General features: G+C 33.9%; 1 pseudogene; it reads right to left on the bottom strand.

Annotated features, from left to right (window-relative positions):
* Positions 1-766: 766 nt before the first annotated feature.
* Positions 767-3,560, bottom strand: LOC145633117 (shikimate O-hydroxycinnamoyltransferase pseudogene; annotated as a pseudogene).
* Positions 3,561-14,488: the final 10,928 nt, after the last annotated feature.

The raw sequence follows: 14,488 nt of genomic DNA, 5'->3' as shown, positions 1-14,488 counted from the left end.
CGACGCAAGGGGTGGGGGATAGGCGGTGGTCCAACGAGGGGAGAGGTGGCGGTTTAGCTGTGGTGGTGGAGGTAAGGGTGCACGGTGGGGGAAGGGGAAACTGGCTGATTTTTTTGTTTTTATTTTTAATTTTTTTTAACCTTTTTAGAACTTAACACGTGTCAAGTGACCTGATATTATAGTCATTGATTTTTTGTTGACCGGTTAGGGATTGAAGAAAATCAACGCCCCTCAAAGTTCGGAGTATTCGAGAATAATCTAAAGTTGGGATTATTATTTCTAATTTTTCCTATTTATAATTGTAATTTTGATATTTATTACTTAAAAAATAAGTTAGAACTGGTGTATTATTTGAATTAAGTGATAGTTTTATCAGGTTACAAGGTACCCTATAGTTTTCGAGTCCAAAAAATTGAGAACTTGAACCAGATTTTGTAGTATTATAATAGTTTCTCCATTTTGTTACCAGAAACTGGAATCTGTTGTACAGATTCTGGTTCTAGAATTTGCGGTTCTTAATTTTTGTTTCGAATCAAGGTACCCTGATTTTTTGCTCACGCCTCTAGAGCATAATACAAAGAATATTGTGCCCAAAAAAATACTTCAATTATTGCGGTTTATGAAATTTTGGTACTCCCTCCTTCCTCAGCAACTATTTCGAATGAGAAACGGTCACCATATTATGAGACAAATGAAGCAATATATATTCCAAGTACTTCGTAGTACATTATATGTACTCATCATATGGTAAAAGTAGCTTACAAAATTACAAGTCATACAAATAGTTTTTCAAATTAGACATATGAGCAGTAAAAAGATTAATGTCCAGTAAAAAACTACCATCCCTATTAGGATTTGGAAGCAAGTAGGTATAGCTCTCACTTTTGAGTGCAACATAACCTACAAACAATGGCTTACCCCATCCAAAATCTGCTTCATGTAATGGTAACCTACCAAAAGAATTCATCAAAAGGTTTGGACATGTGATAGCCTTACCCTCACGAAAAGGAGCCATTACATCTGGTTGCGATTCTAGGTAATCAATGGAAGATCTCCAATACTCCGAATCTTCCATTCTTTTTAGTGCTTCGTGAACCATTTTGGCTACATACCACAATGGTTTACAAATGACTTCTTCTGCTTTAGCAATGCATACCGTCTTCATGATTACATTTCCGAAGTACCCTTCTGGTATGGTTGGATCCTTTAGCCTTGAACGTCCTTCAGTTACGAGATAGAGCTTCACGCATTGATCACCGGTTAAGCCACGAGCCTTACAAGTGCTCCGCCACACATGCCCGGTTAACACTTCAAATGTGCTTGCTTTGTAGCTTTCTATTTCAGGGGATATTGCTTGTACTTTTAATGCATCAATTTGATGTTTAGTGAATTTAAAGAGACCGTCAGTTGTAGCAGCGATTTCACCTGTGATATAGATAGTAGCATTTGAATTATAACACTCATAGTTATACATACATTTACAAATCATTTCATCTACTATATCCGTTCCTGAAAGTTTGACTCATTTACTATTAAGGGTCTGTTCTGATTAACTAAACTGAACTGGATATTTTATGAGAGAAGGAAATTAAAACTGAACTGAACTGAACTTATTGGAGCTGAATTGAACTGAAAATAATTTGAAGCTAACATGCCCTTCTGTGGTCAAAATAAAATAACTTTGACCACATGTTAAGATTTATAGACTAAAATAGCATGTGGGATCTTATTAAATTCCCTTCTTTCAAAAACAAAATAAAAAAAATAAATAAATTCCCTTACTTATAAAATTTTCAAATAACAACTTATTATAATTTTTATTTATATATAGCTGAAGATATTCATATTCAAAGATGTTCATTGGATACTGCGCAAATACAAATGTAAACTGTAACATTTTGAATTTTATATTCGCATACTGCCTAATTAATTTATTTTCTCTCTTAAACCACCAAAAAAAAAAAAGAATTTTATATTAAGTCATTATTGCACAATTTTTTTTTTTACTATACCCTTAATATTTGATATCCTTTCGTATTTTTTAAAACGTAATTCACTTTATCCAGTACATTTGTCACAACAAAACTTTGATCATTAATATAATAATATCAAAAATTAATGTTTGAAAAAAAAGTTGGTTAGATGATTTTTCTAACAAGTACGTTACCTAAATTACTGTATTTAATCTTGTGTATAAAGTAAGAACATATAGGGTAAAATGGTGTGTATGTGTATAATTTTTAAAAATCAAAATGTAGCACTTAAAAAACAAATGAAATAATATTGTTTATCTCAAAACATTTTTGCAAATCAATCAACAAGATTTTCATTAAAAGTTCCCCAAGACCCCAACCGAGAATGACTGTATTATTTTATTTCACGATCTGATTTATTTACTTAAATGGCACGTGATAAACAAACTTACACACTAAAATATATAAAGAAATGAACATTTTCAAAAAGGTTTGTGAGAAAAGTTCTTGTATAAATTTTATCCCATTTAGGTTGTAAGGAAGGACCTTTAACCGGCTTTTGGCGATTGACTTTATTTTCCGGCCATTAAACATCACGGGACTTTAAAGGAGAAATAAAGGTGGTGTAGAGGGGGGAGTAATTAGGGTCTATTGGAATTGAAGGACAAAGAGGAAAGGGGGACAAAAAGACAAAGACCAAAAAAAAAAAAAAAAAAAAAAATCAAAAGTCAACCGTCGGAAACTGGTCAAAGTAAGATCCATCCTAACAATCTACATGAGATGTAAGGGTTTTTTGCCACATTTTTAATATAATGACCTTACTCACATAATTGACTACTTAAAACGACCTTTCTGACAAATATTCCATAAAGAAAACAAACAAATAACTAGATTACCTGATGATAAACCTTTGGGCGGTAAGGGTGGCAAAGGTGGCTCAAAATGTACATGGTTGAACTTCATCTGAGGCGGGTCACGAGGGTTCAAGTAGACAGACCTTTCATGAACAGGTAAAACCGCGAGGTTATCTCCTCGGGCGAGCGTCGCCCATGAGTTAAAGAAGTAAGTGTGCCCTATTCCATCAGCAACAAAATGATGTGTAACATAGGCAAGACATACAACACCGCATTTAAAGCGAGTGAGTCGTGTTAATAACAGCGGGAATGACGAGAGCCCACCCGTGTAGTCACATGTAGGCAACACCAACTCACGAAGTTCCGGGTTGGGCTTAATAAACTCTCCGTAATGAGCAAGCGGATATGCTGCTTCGGCCTCTTCGAATAACACTCCTGCACCATTGCAATCGATCTCGATTCGACCACTCTTCTCATTCTTAATTAACCGGCCTGCTACCGGATAGAATGGTACTAGTATTTCGCTTAGAGACTCTTTTATAACATCTGTGTCTAATAAAACTTTTGAGGTATCAGTATTGTTACTATTACTTTGGGTGGGGCTATAAATGTAAATGACAGGAACATGGGCATGAGTTGAGCCTACAAAGTCAAGGTGTGAGAGCCAAAGACGATGCTTTCGAGTCAGTTTCGATGGCCGGATTAGAATGGATTCTTTCACGGTGAGGCTCATATTTGTGAAGGGATCGGAGGAGTAGATCGAAAGTGGTGAACTGGTGATGCTTCATATATAGGTCTCTTCCTCTTAGGCTCTTATATTATATAGAAATAACGATGTGTTAGGCGACTATACCGCCCTATCAAGTGCCGTAAAAGATAATATTGACTTGTCGTTAGTCTTTAAATATGTTGATTCCATAACCCTTTGTTCTAGTCGCATTAATATTGCCTCTTATTCATCTAATTAATAATGTTTATCAAAAAAAATATCTAATTTTTAATGTAAGTGGAATATATCTCCTTAAAGGCCGATTATAGATTAATGCAGCAAACATGGGGAGATGGACTTTCAATGCGTGTTGAGTCACATTCTTGTATTACATGTTCTTCTTATCAGTTATCTCGGAGTAATTCTTGATTTGTGAACCTGGGTACACTGTGCTCATGGAACACCCGGGAAAAAAAAAATAAAAAAAATAAAAGCAAGCTAGCAAAAAGAACAGTTTTAAATTATAAAAAACATAGATATCCTATCATATATTTTTGGGAAGATTATATTTTGCCAATATCATCTATTGTATTTTAGTTATCTTCCTTGGATTCTAGTATACCCCCTCCGTCCCTTAATACAATGTCTCTTTCTCTTTATATATGAGGAATAAACGCTCAAAAGAAGCATTGTATTAAGGGACGAAGGGAGTATATTTTAAATCTATTGTTAGGAGGTGTAACTATTATATATTGACATTACGATCAATGAGAAATTCAAGTCATTCAATCATATATTCTCCCTAATTTAACATGGTATCAGAGCCAGGCCTATGATATGGGACCTTAAATGGCTAAAGTTCATTGGGCCAAGAGTTGGTCCATGTGAGGGGGAGTGAAGAAGCACTCTAGCCCGAAAAATCACACGAGACAAAGTTAAAAAGGGACTTTACATGTGAGGGAGAGTGTTGAAAAATAAACCTTCCAAGTATTACCACATGTAGATTTCCCACATTTAAAGCTTAGGAGCATTGAGTTTTTCATTAAAGCTTTGACGGGAGGAAGAGGAAAAATAGTGATCCTCCCTTTTGTCCTTTTGGTTTAGACAATGGGAATCTTGTTCGATAAACATTATCCGGTTTGCTAGTCCTTCTATTGCACCCATAAGCATGACAACATTATTGCGTAGTTCATGAACTTTCCTTCTCAAACTTGATGAGTTTTCCTCGATATTACTTAAGAAAACTTCTTCTTCACTAGTCATTATTACGACCCTTTTTCTTCTATCAAAGAGTGATACAAAAAAGTGTTGTCTTGGTTAAACACTCTTCTCTCCTATATCAAGCGTTGCGGAAAGGGAAGTTAGGGGTAAGTTTTTTCTTTTTTTTTGACTCAAGCTCTATTCAACATGCAATAGATGGGAAGAGATCATGGAAGAAAGGGGAGAATGATAGGTATGGAAAAAGAATGTAGAAAGTGAAAAAATGATATATATGGGAATATATAGAAGAATTTAGGAATAAAGTGGACCCCCAACTCAAAGAACGGAAAGGACGACTCATGCATGAACTTAAGACATGGTAAGACATGGTCATGGTGAGAAAAGAGTGTGTATAAAGTGTGTGGATACTTGTGAGTGTAAGTGATATGTTCAAGACTCGTGTCATGCCCATGTGACTAGACTATGTGACTAGACTATGTGACTAGACTCAAACAAAGACTAAGTTAAGACTTCACATATGTGTACTAAACTGGACAAGATGTAGTATTTTGGTCATAACATTTTATCTGTGACTCCAAATTGGACGAAACTAATGCCAAATGAAAGATAAAACCCAGGGCTACAGATCCATAGGTTGTACGACTTGTAACTCTTCCTAGAACTCCAGCTATGACCAAAACAAGTTAACGCTTGTGCAGTATACGGGAATAAAAAACCGGGTTGACTCAAAGGAACTATGACTCGATTTTAGAACAAGTTTAGCCCCAAGTCTTAAGACTTGGATGTGACATCACTTTCTGTGGTCCCCATTGAAAATGATATCATCAAATTCTTGTTAAGACTCACTAAGACTTACACAAATTTATCACTTTAGTCCTAATTTGACATATTATATGTAGAAAAATGTAAAAAAAAAAAAAAAGGATAATAAAAATAAAAGTGAAGTGGGTGAAGTGCGTCTCAATCTCAAGTCTTAAGTTGAGTCTTGAAATTTCAAGACTCAACTTGAGACTTGCTTGAGATTTTTGAAGAAAAATGGGAAAAGTCTTAATTAAGTATAAATCTTAAGACTCAAAATGATGATGTCACCCCAAGTCTGCTAAACTTGATCTTAGACATATTTATTAGCCAAATTAATTAACTAATGAATTAAGAAAAGTCTTTTAGTCCTTGGTTAATTTATTTAAGCATATACATAATTACAAGTTAAACCAAACGGTTAGTTTAATCACATGTAAGTATGCACAAGCAAATAATGCACAAGTAGTCAAGTATTCACAACATGATGCAATGAGTTTGCAACCTAACCATGGCTCTAGCTCTCTAAAGTTCAGGATATGGGTTAGTAAAAAAGGGTCCATGGTTATGAGTCCGGATGAACCGTGCGGAAGCCTTACCTTTGGAAGGGTTGGCGCGAGTGGATGGGACCCCGCGAGGTAAACTCGCTTCCATGGTTTGCACTACAAAAAAATAGATCAAAGAGGGCGATTTTATTCTGACAAAGAGGGCGACTTTAATTTTGCGTTCTTAAACACCATCAAATAGGGCATATAGAACTCCCCCCTATTATATTGTTATCAAAAAGGGCGAAAATTTGGTCGTTGCCTTATAGCTGATCAATAAGGGCGACTGAATTAAATTCGCCCTCTTTGATCAAGCAATAAGGGCGACTTAAACAATCGCCCTATTTGATAAACAATAAGGAGGATGAATTAAAAGAAGCTATCGTCCTTTCTTGCACAAATAAACAAATACTTCTACTGTACTCCGTAAAACAAACCCCAAAACAAAAAATTGTAAAACCCCTCTCTCTTCTCACAATGCGATAACTACACTTCGAATTCTCCATTGAAATGAGTTTGAGCTTTCTCGATCCTCCATTGAAGCGAATTTGAGCTTTCTCGATCCTCCATTGAAGCGACTTTGAGCTTTCTCATCCATTGAAGCGGCTTCTCAGGTAGTATTAAATTATTGGACTATATTAGTTTTCGGTGTTGAAGATTGTGAATTATTTAGTATTATCCAACTTTTGGATTGTAATGGACTAGATTATAATTTTTTATCAAACACATTGTGCTTCTTATTTAATTAGAAAGGATAGACAGGCATTGATTGCAGTGAGTCGGTGAAAGGTCTATCAGTAATAGCTTCTCTGTTATTTGAGGGATTAGGTTGCATCTATTTAATTCCTTCAATCATCTTGAGGCCACAAGGGTGATGCTGATGTGCTTGTCTTTGTTGTATTGGTATATGGATTGCTCTTGAGTAGTGTGTTAATGCTTTTGTGGAAGTGTAATGGAAGAGGTTGGGTTGAGAGTGTTGGAGCATTCTTACATGCAAGTGCCAGCCCTATTGGTGCACTTAAAAAATAGGAAATTTTGACAATTACCACCTTCTGTTATGTCCATTTTAACAATTACCACCTTCTATTTTTTATTTTGAAAATTACCACCTTCTATTTTCAAAAACGTGAAAAGTTACCACCTTCTTACCCCCCAACTACCACGTGACGTCATTTTGGACCCATTCTTTCCCTTCCTTCCCTATTTCCCTCACATTTCTCATTCCTATTTGGATTCTCATCTCCCCTTTCATTTTTTCCCTCCCAAACCACCAATAATTGTTCGTCAATTTTAATTTGGAGGAGTGAATTGAAGTGTTTTTGATTGTTTGGGGGAAAAAAGTGAAAGGGGGGATGAGAATCGAGTTAGGAATGAGAAATGTGAGGGAAATAGGGAGGAAAGGGAAAGAATGAGCCCTAAATGACGTCATGTGGTAGTTGGGAGGCAAGAAGGTGGTAATTTTTGATTTTTTGAAAATAGAAGGTAGTAATTTTCAAAAAAAAAAAAAAAAGAAGGCGGTAATTGCTAAAATGGACAAAACAGAAGGTGGTAATTGTCAAAATTTCCTAAAAAATATAACTTTATACACCATGAATTTGTTTGATTGGACTTGGTCTTTTGTGTTTGGATTGTTGGTCCAAAATATTCTAGCTTTTCAATTTCGTGACTATTTTTGCATCTTTAGGATTCTGGATTATGTTTTACTTTTATGTGTTTGTGTTGCTCTTAGGAGAGAATGGGCAATCAAGAAACATATTGTAGTGTGCACATCATGAATGGTTAGGCATTGAGTTTACTTCAAGGGCATGTTATATAAATTATCTGATTTGGGATTAGCTTGAGACTAATTAACTTTATGTAATTATGAATTATGATGCTTATGCTGAGAATTGTAGTGTATAGTTACATTCCTGAAGTATATTATAGTCAGTCCTTGATTTCTCCCAGAAAGCTTGGTTGCACTAGTCCTTGAGTTTACATTGCAAATTAGATCTACATATTATGTTACTGTTTATAGTTTTGTTTCTATCTTCTATTTTTGATTCCTTTATTTTGTAGGAAAAAGAACAATGAGTGAGCCTGATGGGTCTACCTCTCAAGAGTCTCAACAACTTCAAAAAGAGAAAAGGTAAATATGTTATGATTGCAACTAATTTCTCCCAGTTTGATCAAATAATGATTGCAACACAAACTCCTAGTTGGACTAATCTCTTGATTGTCCTTAATTATTCATCCTAGTTGTGCACTGAATTTATAACCTTCTTGTTTCTCGTAGCCAAAAGAGAGTTCTTTATATCTTTTTGTTTCCCGAGGGATGAGTTCTTTATATCTTTTATATTTTCAGTTTATATTTTCATATACAGCTACATTTATCTTTTCTAATGGAAATCCTTCTGTTGTTTTTTGATCTTCCTGGTAATATGTATACATGTGATTTTCTAGGAACAACTACAAAATGAAAATAATATGATGCGAGCTGAAATGGAAGTTTCTAAGAAGAAACAAGATGACCAAGAACAAAAGCTTCGGTTAGTCGTGGAGAAGATTGGCCTTGATGCGTGCTTGATAGAGGTAATATTTTCTAGCTTACTCTTTACATAAAATTGTCATGTGGATGCATTTTCATGCCATGGTTATGTTAGTGTAGAGAATATTTCAAGCATTACCCCAAACTTGAACCCCACTGTGATCATACACTTAAGCATGGTGGCGTCCAAAGGGAAAGAAGCTAGAGCAAAAGAGTCGCCAACAAGTTTTAGGAACTTGTAAACCGTTCACAGGGTGAAGGTTACACTCCTTAACGATCCAGGAGATCGTTAACTCCAATAGGTCTGGACCAAGAATGGAAGTTCGGGGATGAATGTACAAATTCTCCAATATGTCTAGTGCTAATACATGAGGAATTGTATTTGTAAAAGGCTAGGCTAGAAAGAGGGAGAGAGAGAATAAGTTTTAGCTTAGAGAGAGAAAATAATTAGAGAATTCTGGTTGAGAATTGGTGATTGAAAACAGAGGTCCAAGGACCCTATTTATAAGAAAATAGTCCGGAATTGATAGAAAAGAATCAGAGTTCGAAAAGGAATAAAACACGCTTCTGTCGCCAACGACAGGGGATTGTCGCTAGGCGACAAACTTCGTCGCGAACTGTCATTTGGCGATGCAGAAGATTTTCCACACGTTTTTAACGCGGAATCTACTTTTTGATAAAATCAAGTCGTAAAGTCCGTACGAAGGGTAAAATTGTAATTTCATTTAAAACACTTCTTTTATTCCAAATAAAACTCATAAAACATAATTATCAATCCTAATCCCATTAGGATTTAAAAGAACCTTCTAGAAGATTCTAGAAAACTATGATCAATGCTAATTGCATTAGGAATGATAATTCATAATAGGCCCTACTCTAGATCATTGGGCCGCATATAAGAACCAAATCGGGCCCAGTTTAGTATTTTGGCCATAACTTCCTCATTATTCATCGGAATTGGGCTTATAATATATCGTTGGAAAGGTCTTTTCAAACCCATCCAACTACACTATTATTGGACCCATATCATGGACCAAACTAAACTAGAATGCACATTTTTCATAAATAGGGTAAGAAAAGAAATATTTTCAAAAACAGAAAGAAGAGATTTTAATAAAAACATCCTCATCATTAGACTTTTCACACTTTTGCTTTGTTCGATAACAAATGACATGAAAGATATTCATTTCTGGGTTTGGTTTTGGGGAGACATATTTGGGTGTCTACAGTTAGCTTATTATGTTAGAGGACATAAGATATGGTGCTCATACTTTTGTATATATAATGACAAAATTAAAATTATGGCTAGTCCATACAACGTGATCTTTAGACAATTACCGAGCTTCAAAACCTTCAGATTTGCTGCATGGTCATCTCCTCTGCCTAATCAACTAAAAGAGTTCAACTTGTTATCATTTATGTGGAAATTTGACAGATTTTGGTGTTATTCGATTATTCAATAATCGTCTGTTTGGAATTTGAAAGGTGGGGTGGTATATACAAAGGGGTGTCCTGTTGATTAGTTTTGTAACAAATTTGTTTTACTTTAGAGGGAATTTTGATGGTTGTTAATTGGGTTTGCGCATTCTCCATTTGTGCAATTGTAAAGGTAATTTTTTTAAAAAATTGGTGGGTTTTTTGTGTGAAAGATTGGAAATTTGATGTTTTATGTTGAGTTGTATATGGGTTTATTGAAAGAGTTCAACTTGTCATTTCTGTGGAAATTTGACAGGTTTTGGTGTTATTTGATTTTTTAATAATCGTCTGTTTGGAAATTTTAAAGGGGGGGGGGGGGGGTAGATAAAGAGTTGTTAATTGGGTTTGAGTTCAATGTAGTTTATGTAGTCCTGCCTTGTTTATGAGCTCTTAAATGTTGAATGTTGAGATTAAAAATTAATTGGTGTTGTGTTTATTGTTATATAATGGGAGTTTTCTTAGGTGAAGCTTTCACTGATAGTATTCCCAATGATTTAGCTCATTTTGGATTTGAGAAAGGGAGTTTAGCTAATCAGCTAGTGGTTTTGAAATTTGAATTACATGTTAAATGTTTTGTGTTTTGGAGTAATGAAGAATGAGCAACAATAAGAAACTGAGATGCAATAATAAGCAAAAATTCTTATGTTTTGAGTTAATATTGAAAGAACAAAAATAATCATTTTTGTTCTGGTTTTTGAAGCACCTACCTTTGGTCCTCTTTTTGAAGTTTTAGGTTTTTTTCTTCTTAAATCAGGTGAAAGGAACTTATATTCATCCAAATTTTCTCTAAAGTACCACACCTTGCTTTAACATCATCGATTTCATAGTCCCCACAACTTTAATGTTATTGGCTTTCTTATTTGTGCTATTTTGGATTCTCTCCGGTTAAAGAAGCTGCAAAATCCATAAATGATCTTTTGGTTCAATTTCTATCGCAAATTCTTATTGCAAGTTCGCTACATGATTTGCAGGTATTACAGATGCTGGACTAGTTTACCGTGGAAAAAATTTATCAAACTTATTTCATCTTTTTAACATTGAACGTAAACTTATCTGAAATATCTTTAATCTATCTTATCTTGTCAGACTTTATCGATCAAACTTTATTGGACCTTAAATGATAATAAAGGTCTTATTGGACTTTATTAACTCTTAGCGATCTACTATAGTATTTATATGAATTTACTAGTTTTGTGCCCCGGCGATACTCGGGTAGTTATGGACTTTTTTTTAAGATAAAATTATACTATTATAATTCAATTTGATTGAAAATAGAATTCTAAATTTATTTATTTTTTGCTACAAACTCAATCTATATTTATCCAACGTGGTACGATCGATACTTGGCGAAAAATTAAAACGCTAAATGATGTTGTCTTTGATTCAATCTTATGTATTTGTTAATTTAGGTTTTCATTTGTAGATGCGTATGACTTTTGATTAATAAACTGATTTTTTTTTTTTGTTTTTTTTAAAAAGATGCTCGAGATATGCAATAGTGGTAGCAAAAATTTCTTTCCATTGTTTTTGTTTATATATAATGAGACCTTAATTTTTTATTTAAGAATAGATGATTAAAGAGTCGAGTATTTATTATTTTAACCGATTAGTATATATTATAAATGGATGTATTATGCTTTGAACTATTTCATTTACTCAAAAAAAAATATTATAATATAAAAAATAAATTTATATGATAAATTTTGAAAATTATAATTTAATAGTTTTTTTGAATAAATTATAATATAATATATATTTTGTAAAAGCCCGCGCGACTGACACAACGTTGGGTCAGGCAAGACTGACCCAATAGTTTGTGATTTTAATATATTTCATTTGTTTAAATACCTAATGAATTGATTCATTATTTTTTATATATAATTATTTTATTATTAAAATTATTTAATATTTGTGCATTGCACGGGGTTTAACCTAGTTTTATACTTTCTTCGTTTTTTACAATTTGTATTGGCAAGCGCGAGATTTCCAAGGACGCGATGAAATTAAAGCAAAAAAAAAAAAAAGGAAATATGTTGTTTCAGCATCCAACACCATGAATTCCACCTCTAAATGTTCGAAAATGACTTATAATCAATATTTTGTTGGTTTGTGTATATGTTATGACATTTATATATAATTATTTTTTATATAAAATTATTTTATTATTATAATTATTTAATCTTTGTCAGAATTCCACCCGATTCACCCTTTGGGTTAATTCGGATTCTGGGATCAATTCTGGTCTAGTTAGAATCCAGTGTTCTCCCAATTATTGTTGCGGGGGATCGAATACTACTCGCTTAATGTTATAAGAATTAATTTGTTCTTTTACAAACGTAGACATGGCGTGGCCAACTTCACAGATAACGAATTTTTAGGGTGTGATTTTATTTTTACTTTATTAATCTCTTGTGTGTGTTGACACTTTCTTTCTTAATATTAATATCTTGCGACTCTTGATTGTTCAATCTATGAAGTGCATACCCAAAAAATAGACCTAGATGCCGCAAATCTTTGGCCAATTTATTTTTATGAGGAAAGCCAACCTTAAGGTGTACAACAGTACAAAGGCTATCACAACCGCAAGATGGAAAATTTTAATATTAGCGTCTAATAGAAATATGAAAAATCTATCTAGTAGACCAAAGAACTTGGGTAAATGGGGATGATTTACAAAAATATGGTAAATTTAAAACTTATTCACACTTTTGCGTCGGAATAAAACTTATTTACGGAGTTATTGTCGACGTAGACTCGGATAAGTAGCGGTTTTACCCTTCATAAATTGTTACTCCGTATCTTTATTTGGAGTATTAAACACAAACCGCTACCTAAGGTAGCGGTTTATCTATACAGAAAAAATTATCCCCAAATGTATTACCAAGCCTACGTGGAGTCGTGAATTGTATTTTTGTAATTAAGTTTCATTCCAACGCAAAACCGTAAATAAGTTTTTTTAAAGCTATATTTTTGTAAATCTTTCGGTAAATGGCATTATATCTTATGTAGTATAATTAAAACTTTTGCTCAATAAGCGTTTACCAAATAAGTTTTAATATTTTTATTTTGGGAAAGTTCATAAATTTTAATTTTTTTTTTTTTTGAAGAATAAATTTCAAACTTGATATACTCTAAGGGGGCATTTGGTTCGCGGATTATAGATATTAGGTATGGGTTTTGAAATGATCAAAACCCATACCATATGTTTGGTTGTCAAAAATATGATTTTTAAACTCATACCCCAAACCCATGAGGTATGGGGTTTAGAAACCTTAGGGGAAGGTGTGTTTGGCTCATTCCATTTCCTTAGGTATCAAATATTTGAAATTAAGGGGATGATATTTCATTCCAGAATTGAACCAAACACATGGTATTAAGTATCAAGTTCCAACCCGATACCACCTTAACCCTATTCCTGATTCCAAACCTATACCACTCTGCGAACCAAACGCCCCCTAAAACTTTTTTTTTTTGTTTAATTTATTTATTTACTAGTTTTGTGCCCTGTGCGATGCCCGAGTTGTTTATTGAATTTTAAAATAAAATAATCTATATGTCAAAATTTAAAATATATCATTGATACAAAATTAGTTAGGAGTTGATGTGCTTTTCTGACGATTTGCTATCTAATAAGCATGTAATGACTATTAATAATGTTGGTGAAAATATTCGCTTTATTCACTAGTAGAAAATATCAAAAAGGCACCCCCTAATTGGCACCGGTTCAGTCCAAACCGGTGCCAAAAATGGCCTACAAAATTGGTTGGAAGCTGAACCAGAGTAAAAGGCACCGGTTCACTTCAAACCGGTGCCAAAATCATAAAGGCCACCGGTTTGAACCGGTGCCTTTGTGAACCGGGCCTTTAATAATTTTTTTTTTAAAAAACCGGCCTCTTTTATAACCCCTAACCCTAAAACAGTCAACATCCTCTCTCCTCTCACTCCGCCTCTCCCTTCTCCTCTGCTCTCCCTTCTCTCTCCTCTAGCTCTCCTTCATTCCCAACAACAACATCTCCGCAACACCAACAACAACAACATCTCCGCAACAACAACAACAACATCTCCGCAACAACAACAACAACACCACCGCAACAACAACAACACCACCGCAAAGCCGCCGCCACCATCTCTTCTCTTTAATTTTTTATGGGTTTCATCAAAAAAATTTTGGTTTAATCCACCACGAACACATGCATGAGCAAGGTTAGGGTATAATTTCTTGATTTTAATTCGATTTTTTTGTTTTCGATTTCTGGGTTATTTTGTTACCGAATTCAATTTTGATTTTTTTTTTTTTCTGATTTTTGTTTCTTGTTGATTCGATTTTAATACATTTTGTTTTCGATTTTGATGTTTTTTTTTTCGATTTTTTGGTTATTTTTTTT

The sequence above is a fragment of the Chenopodium album genome, chromosome 5 (assembly GCF_948465745.1).
Source record: "Chenopodium album chromosome 5, dcCheAlbu1.1, whole genome shotgun sequence".
NCBI lineage: Eukaryota > Viridiplantae > Streptophyta > Magnoliopsida > Caryophyllales > Amaranthaceae > Chenopodium > Chenopodium album.
The sequence above is the reverse complement of the archived record's forward strand: the minus strand, read 5'-3'. Positions and strand labels throughout refer to the sequence as shown.